The sequence below is a fragment of the Falco rusticolus genome, chromosome 13, assembly GCF_015220075.1.
Source record: "Falco rusticolus isolate bFalRus1 chromosome 13, bFalRus1.pri, whole genome shotgun sequence".
Lineage (NCBI taxonomy): Eukaryota > Metazoa > Chordata > Aves > Falconiformes > Falconidae > Falco > Falco rusticolus.
In genome coordinates this window covers 22300418-22309427 of record NC_051199.1, presented here as the reverse complement: position 1 = coordinate 22309427, position 9010 = coordinate 22300418, and the positions used below count along the sequence as shown (strand labels likewise).

The 9010-nt window shown below is 42.2% G+C and overlaps 1 long non-coding RNA gene across 1 annotated transcript; it reads left to right on the top strand.

The window, feature by feature from the left end:
• The first annotated feature begins 2119 nt into the window (after nucleotides 1–2119).
• LOC119156785 lies at nucleotides 2120–8422 on the top strand. The gene is made up of 2 exons (XR_005107287.1): nucleotides 2120–2395; nucleotides 8132–8422. It is a non-coding gene; the product is annotated as an uncharacterized LOC119156785 (long non-coding RNA).
• Nucleotides 8423–9010: the final 588 nt, after the last annotated feature.

Below are 9010 nucleotides of genomic sequence, written 5' to 3'. Positions count from 1 at the left end.
ATTCCTCCTTCCTTCCTACCTTTTTTTTTTTTTTTTTTTTTTTTTACAAGTGCTTAAAATAATGAATTGTAGCAGTAGCTCCCACGTGGGAGGGGAAACTTCAGAGACCTCTCTTCTGTTCCCAGGGTTAGTGATGGGCTGACCTTAGAGCATGAAATTTCACCTCTCCCTGCCTTATTTTCCCTGTCTAGGGATAATGAAACTAACTTCAGATGAGATGTATATGCAAAATGCGTATTATTTCTTCTGAGTTATTTTAGCTCCTGGTAAGCATGATACCTTAGAGACAGCAGGTGAAATCCTGGTCCTGTAGAAGGCCAAGGGCAAAACTCTTATTGATTTCCATAGTGCTGCAATTTCCCTTGTGTCTGCTCAAACACCTTAGAAAAAATCAGACACAAACCCCAAATCTAGCAGCCTTGACCGCTATGGATTCTCCACCCTGCTGCCCGGAGCTGAGCGAGCAAGGTGGTATTAGACTTCGGTGACACGTGCTATACCTCTCTTAGCTGCCACGGCACTGCAGGGGAATCTGGCCGTGGGATTTGATGTTCACAAGTGAGATCCCCTATACCAAGCCCACCCCTCCCTACAGCTCGGTTTATTCCTCTGTGTTATAGGGCAGGTTTAGGGAGGTGCAGAGTTCAAGGCACTGCTAGAGCCCATGCTCGTAGGGATTTATTGTGCTCCATGCTCAGTTGTGCAGGAGAGGCACTTATTATAGCCTGTAATCTCTCCTAAGGCAACTCTCTCCTTGAAGTCAGCTGCAAGATCTGGCTGTTAGTTATCACTTATAAAGATTTTTAAAGCTTTCTTGCAAAACAAAAGATATATTTCTAGCTTGAGCAATAAGGGATCTGGGGAAAGATAGGAGATGAAAGGTCAAGCAAGAGGAGCTTGTGAAATCACATTGGAGCAGAACTGCAGGCTGTAGTCAGCCAGGAGCTTGTATTGCAGTTGACAAGGCTATTCACGGAAAGGTTTTTGATTAGTTGCCATGACAATAGGAAACACCTAAAAAAGATCTACAAAATGTTGTATTGGCATCAAGGCAAGAAGTTAAGCCAAACCCTGTACTCTGGTTATTCCTATGAGTTAGTAGCTTCCATAGTAGTATTGCTAAAGGAAGGATTTGGTCCTCTGACTTTGAAGATTTGGGAAAACAGGAATGAAATGTAAGTTATGATATAAAAAAATTGTGCTGTAAAGAATTCGCTGTGGAAGGATGTTGGAAATCTTGCAAATACTGTTTACAGCTCTTGCTTAGTGTACTGAGTATACACACAAGTAACGGAGTCCTCTGATTTTGATGGACAGGTGACTGTGGCTGCTTTCTGGATGAATACAATATAACACCCACTCTGCACATCCTCTAGGGTCTAGGGATTGAAATTTCCATCTCTAAACCTTTACAGAGAGATTTAAAATCCAAAATGAGTGGCACTGAATTTGAAGGACCCAACAAAAATTATTCTCCTTTGAAAGCAGTGTGTTCTCAAGATATCAGAGGTGAGAAGAAAACCTGGTGTTGCCATTTTTTGGAATGAATAATGATGTGAGGGGGGTGGCGTTCTTCTTTTGATGCATCTTTGAGTACAGGATCCCTGGAGCTTACAGCAAGGACCAGAGAGTCTGTCCTCTGCTGATTTATTATTATTTTTTTTCAGAACTGACCATGCTGCTATCCCAGAGAAAGTAAGTTCTGCTATTGAGCCATATGCTTTCATGTTATGTTCTGCAGAGAATAAAACTAACTGTGATTAGCTATTGCCACTTAAGTTTTAGCGGATTGACACCTCTCAAATGCCAAGAGATACCCAAATAAGCTCACAACAAATACTTGTGAATGGACAGGCAATTGCACAGCAGTCATGGTGAAAGTGAAATAACAGCAGTGGAGTGGGGTGCGATTCAGGTCTGCTCTGTTGCTGCTCCTAGTCAGGTGAACACCTTTTCTGAGGACCTTTCAGCAGGTCACAGCTAACTGACTTCCACCCTTCCCTGCAGAGCAGGAAGGTATGAAATGTGTACCCTGCTGGAACATCGTTCTCCATTGATATACAGCCACCTCCTGGACGGGATGATATAGCAGCTGGCAAACAGCATAGTTTTAGCAAGACGTGTGCCTTAGGGACTCTTCCCCTTCTTCCTCCCCTTCTTTTCAGCCAGCCAGGGGACAGAAGAGGAGAGTGGCAATCGGCTGGAGGTCAGTGGACCCAAGGTTGAAAGAGGAGAGCAAGCACTGGGGCTAGTGAGGACCAAGCTGCAGCAACCCTGCCTGCTCAAGGCTGGGGCTTCCCAGAAACATTGCACCACCAGGCCCTCACTGGAAAGCCTACAGAAAAGCCTTCAGCTGAGGAGCAGCCAGCTCTGCCAGAGTGCCTGTGAGCGAGCGGTGAGCTGTCTGAAGGGGGTGGGTTGGGTCCTCTCTGTATTTTGTCCACACAATACAGCAGTGTACACATGGGGTACATTACACAACCATGAGGGGTATCATCTCCTGCTTCTCTGCCAGTCTCCTCTGTGACAGCTCAGCAGCAGAAGGGACAGGCTTGTCTCCAGAGAGAATAATGGTATGCTAATGAGAGCCCTGTTCATTGAAACTGCTGGTTCTTGTACTTTGGCTGTGGTTGTGGTATTGGAGAACAAGGAGCAGCATATTTTACTGTGCAGGCTGCATAGATGCCCCTGCTGTGCAAAGCCTTGTGTGCAAACCACAGTAACCACCACCTCTCGCCTTCAAGGTATTGTGCGTTTCTAGGACTAAAATCAGAGTTGAGAAGCCTGTCCTCCTTTCCACAAGTCTGCAGATTTCATTAATGCCCCCAAGGGTTTTACACGGGCCTGCAGAAGAGACCAGACCCCCCAGTTTATTCTGCCCTTGTTTCCTTCTTTTGTAACTCAGATATTTGCATAACACAGAGTGGCAATGCCAAGTGCCGGGTGCCTCTGTTCCTGCTGCACAGGCTCCATATGCTGCCTATCTGTGTCAATCCCAGGGAGCTCTGCAGTTGCAGGAGGACAATCTTCAAACTGTATGTGTGTAAATTAGAGCTGACACTCTGCAGCTTTAATTCACGGACTGAACCTGATCCTTGCTCACACCCTACCCATTGGATAACCTTAACACCACAATCAATACAGCCAGATAATTACAACTAGTAGGAAAGCTAAGTGTATGTTTCCAGTTTTTTTCATCAAAGCAAAGTCCTAGTGTTCCTGCCAAGGCTTATACAATTCTCCTTTATTACACTGAGAGCTCACGCAAGCCTAATACTGCATAATACTTTTTACATGAACACTCTCAACCAGAATTCCCCTCTCATCTGAATCTAGCTTGTCTGTCTTGGTATGTATCTCTAATTCTGCATGTATAGGAGGGAAACCGTCCCTCTGTTTCCCTGTTGATCTAGTGCCAAGTCCACTGATGTCAACAGCCAGAATGAGAATGATTCAGAAAGACCTAAAAAATAATCCATGAGACTTCAGAGGTTTCACCTTTGGGTTTCACGAACTAAAGCTGGTTGATATAATTTCCCACTTTCTCCCGGTCAATCCAAATCTTGTTTCTCAAACATATGTTGCCATTTTGCTCTTTTCATATTTGCCTTTCTAATGGTGGAAAGGAGCTTTTCCTTTGCAGACATGGCCTTAGGAAGAGCTACTGGCAAGGATAAAGCCATTTCACACAACCCCGGGAAGCATAAGTCATCTTAGAGTCATCCTGATTTTTTGTGTCAGGCGGAGCACGGAGGAGGACACTGTTTCTGACCACAAAACATTGACTCCCAAGCCAAAAGGAAATGGAACCACTCAATGCACGGTGCCAAGTGAAACATGAACATTTTCCCCATTTTCACTTTAAATTATACAGAATCAACAAGGTCCACAAAGCATGGGTCAGGGTACCTTAATCAAGACCTAAGCAACAGCTAAACAGCATTGATAAATCTCACCTCTGTGCACTGAAGCAATGTGAGTAGGTGAACCCCCTTCCTCTGGAGTATAATGTCCAGCTCTGACTTCTAGGATGTCTGGAGTTAAACAGCAGTAGTACCCCTGCAGTGGCAAAGAAGCAAAATGACTACGATCATTAACTGCACTGCTATAAATTCTCTGGTATGAGAAAGTTTCATCTGTGCACACAGTTGTGAAGAAGCCATCATGAACACGGGCTGTAGCCCACATACACACACACACACAGAGCATATGTACACCCAGAGAGATCAATAGATTGCATATGGTGTACGTGGCATAAATCATTACTTTTCTTGAAGGCTGTCACAAATCTGAGATGTATTGGGTGAGAAGAGTACTGGGGTAGTCTTTTAATTAGTCCACAGCTAAGCTGCATTGTAAAATTTACTCTCTGACATTGCATCCAAAATTTATAACCTTTTAAATCAAAGGAACATCTCAGACTCCGAGTTTTTGCTAATCGGAGGTGTTAATGATAAGAGCACAAGACTGAAAAGGGACATGTTAGGCAATTATTCACAATATTCAAAACTGTTTCTCGGGCCAATGTGCTACCCTAAAAAAAATAATCTGGAAAATATATGAAGGTCCCAGCTGTCTTGCTCATATCTGTATGTTAACTGCTTGGTGCTGCTGGAGGTGGTGTGATGGGAAAGCTGCAGGTTCCTTTCCAGGACTGCTTGTTAAATGAGCAGGGTATGGATGCTATAGGGCCTTCAGCTTCAGCACATCCATTGTGGAGTGGAACATGTCTTGGTGAATACACCCAGGGCTTGGCAGCCTCAGTGAGCCCTAAACCCAAACCCTAGGAGGGCAGGTATGGTACTGGCTTGAGAGGATCTGGAGTGGTGTAGTAGATGACTGTGGCTCTTGGCCACATGGACATTTTGCTTCAGTAAGACACACGCTATTGTCTCTGGGCTCCTTGGCAGCTGTTGCCAGATTTGACATACCTTTTGCTAGGACAGGAAAGAGAAAGACATTATCTCCAAGGCTGGTTTGAAGAGATACTGAGTGCTTCTTAAAGAAACAACTGTCCTCTGGAAAAGTTTATGTTGTGCAACTGTTTCTTACTGCAGGGCAGTTATACTGTATTTCTTTTTCATACATCAAAATGCTACTGAAATTGATGGCAAAAGCATAGTCAGAAAATCTTGTGCCACTGTCAGGAGCACAGGCCATCATTGCAGTAGTGTAGCAAGTGTCATTGCTACCTGAAAAGTAAATTACGCAAAAAGAGCCAGTATGTGATTGACTGGCAGGTAGTTGTTGGAAAGCATTTATAAAAATCCAACCTTTCTTCACCCCCCAAATCAATTTGTTTTCAGTTATTTTGAAAAGTTTATTTTCAGTTTTCTCCAATTACAGGCTCTCTCGCAATGAGCTTTCCTTTCAAGCCACCGAGTTCTTTCATATTGAAATTTTTCATTTGGAAAATGTCTAAAGGCACATTTCAATCACTGAAAACACTTTTCCTTCAAAAATACTGAAAAATATTGCTTAAACCAGCCACTAAATGTTTCAGTATCTGCTATTCAGTGATTTCTAAGCACAACTGTTGAAAGAGGCTTAACTATCACTACAGCAAATTAACCTGGAAAATCTTTTGCTCTTTAGCATAGGGCCCAGGATGAGTCTCCAAAGAGAAAGGTGTGAACATAAGAGACTGGCTTTGACACTGGGTATACTCTTTTTTGTATTTATTACATCTGTACCCATATTGTAAATAGTAGATTAGAGTTTCCCAAATTAGATAGACCCTAAATAGTTTACAGGGTCTAAGTGGCCACTGTTTTTGGTTTGTTCATTTGTGCTTTAATCAGATGCAGACGGAAAGGCTATTCCCCACCGTCTCAAGGGATTTGAGGCAACTACACTGCAGATTGTGGCCATTGTGGGTGAATGTGGCTTTGTCTGCAAAAAGTAGTGAAAGTCCCTTGTTACATTTGGTGATGGCTTTTCTTTGTGGTTAAAAGACTTTTCAATATTACTAAAGAAAAGAAAGATATTTTGTGGATACTTTTCTGTATTTCCAGTAACCCTTTGCATTTTCAGAAAAGTGTCCTAAGAAAAGCACGTACAATATTTTGCTAATTCAATGTGCTGGTTGCAGAGTTCACATTGGCCCTGCTCCTGCAAGTCTGTATGTTCTGGAAAATGCCAGCTGCCTCCTGGGCATCTCAGCCTGCCCTGCCTGAAGGTGATGAGGCAGGAGACAGTTGCAGGCTCCCAAGACCCCAGCCCATCTGGAAAGCCCAGCCTGCATTCCCTGACACGGCCCTGCCTGGGGAAGGTTTTGCATCCGTGAGGAGGGGCCAGCGGAGGTGTGCGGGTTGGATGCTACTGGCTGTGGGTAAAAGCCTGGCAGCAGTGGAGAGCCTGGGGGAAGCCCATTAGTTAAGAGCTGAGGCACCCAATGCTGTTAACTGCTAATGCCTTCAGCACAGGACAGGGCTGCAATCAATTTCATAATAAATCAACCCCATTTTCTAATATGAACCAATTTATCTGCCAGGCTGACTTGCCAAACACTATTAGAGGCTGAGGTCAAACTGAAAAAGACATATCATGTTTTCAGCTTTTCCTCCTAACTTTGTATCTCCAAGGCACACTCTGCAGTCACTGGTTCACAGCTCTCTAACCTCCCTGGAAAATTCTCCTTCAGGAGACTTTCATTTACAGATGATGTAGACACAGAAGGAATTATATATTTAATGCCAGTCACTAACATGACAGCTTTAAGTCTGAAACTAGCACCTGTCTTTTGCCACCACTGTGCAGTATTTATAGAGACTGGATTAAAAGATTATTTGAAAGGCTTGATTTGCAGCAGAAACAAGAAAACCCTGCTTCACTACAACCAAGCCTATGTTATGATTTTTATCTGTGTTCATTTAGGCTACATCTCTGGTGGTGACACCCAACTTAAAGAATTAGCTCTGGTAAACAAGATAGGAGAGAGATTTGAGATTGTTATTTATAGAAGGAATCACACAGAGATGACTATAAAAATGATTAATACATAACAAATACGGATAGTATTAGTCTAAGGATATACAGAAGAAACAAAGGAATCTCTGCCTTGAATGGTCATTGTACAGCACAGCCTTGTAAAAAATTCACGTATATGTGAGCGAGGAGCTGGGAGCTGCTGGCAGCCTTGGACTGCACCAGATGAAAACATACCGATGTTTAACTATTCATCTGATGCTACAGAGTGGCACAGTCAGCCCATTACCATTCCCAGACGAGCAGAGAATATCGATTATCCCATTCAGAACAGTTAAGGTGTTGCTGAGAGCAAGAATAATAATAATGGCATCAGCAGGTAGCATCCAGGGTGGGTATGCCTGTGAGCCTGCATGTAAACAAAGGGTGAAAGGTGTCTTCTGAGGGAGGAGGAGTGGAAAGTGGAATAAATGGGTTTAGTCTAAAGAAAAACTTGGGGATAGGATAATGTAACCACAACTGCGGGACAAAAAGGCATGGAGTTGCAACAAGGCAGATACAAATCAGATGCAAGTCAGACATAAAGAATAAATTCTCTAACATGACAACTACCATGGTAGCAACACAAATGCCACCAGCACCCAGTCTGAATCCAACGGCATCTCTGACAGCAGTGACACTTGCTCGACTTTTTCCATACTCATCTTGCAACTCCATGTTTGCACCACTATTTCTATTAAACAAATGGAAATAAATTCTAAATTGCAGTTGGTGTACAAGGAAGCACTTCTCAATTTACAATGAAGCCAACAAACCAGTCAGAACAATTTAAAAAAAAAAAACAAACCCAAACATAAAAAAATCACAAGCACTAGCACTTCTAAAAAAGAAGACGGTCAAAGCACTGCAAATGCAAATCTGGGTGAAGCATAGCTGAACAAGAAGGTCACTCAGTAGAAATTTCAGTGACACAGGTAGTTACTAGAGATGCCAAGGAAAGTGGCTGGTTCAACTTTCCCTTTCAATGGGAGTTCCCTCTGGTGCATTTATTTGAATTCTTTTGCTTTTGCAGTTACAGCACTCACCTACTGGAAAATAACTCAGAGTATTATCAAGCCCAAACTCTTTTTATTCCTGGTATCTTACTTGAAACAAATAGTCCTTAATAATCTCCTCTAATGCTCATTTTTTTTATGCTTTCCAGGGAGAAAAGAAATGGTCAAATCTGCAGTAAAGAGGATTACTTATGATGGCCTTTTAAAAAATTGTGCACACAAAGGCGTAAAAGGAAGGATGTACTCTCTTCACCTTTCCCTTCCAAAGGAATTGACCTTCTTCTATCCTAGATTGTATTTAGCTGATGTACATCTTCAGATGCAAATATGATTTGATACAAAGCCTGCTGGAGTCAGTGGAAGGGTTTCCACTGGCATCCATCAGCACTGAGCCAAGTTCATACTACTAATGAAATTTCCTAGATATTAATAATAAACAATATCATGAGTGGCGTTGCCTTTGTTATAGGTCCAGGGATATAATATTAAATTTGGCACTACCTTAGAATTCCTGAAACTTTGGTCCAGAGGGCTTTCTATACTTAGCCATGAAGCTAACTACAATGAGAAAAAAGCAGCAGGGAAGTGGGCAAAATGGTGAAAGACTATTACCCACATTTTGAACAGAAGCACAATGAAAGGAATAGGTTCCACAGAGCAACCGCAAATTACTTCACCATGGCCTCACAGATCATAAGTGTTTTTTGCTGATGATTGGGTATCAACAGCCAAGAAGATGCAATATCATTATTATTCAAAAATCTGACCCATGTGATTTTTACATAATGTTAAAATGGAAAATTTGAAGAAAAAGTATTTTGGGTTTTCATTAAGTTGTTTTTTTTTTTTTTCCTAAAACCCCCCAAAAGGTCTAAAAGTTAATATTCAGTTGACTAATGACTCTTTCATCCCACCTCCAGACTGAACTTTTGAAGGAAATAAAAATGGCAATTTTTAAATGAAATAATTTAAAATACTGAGGGAAAAAAAAAAAAAAAGAGTGGAATTTTCATGTCTGAGTGCCAAAA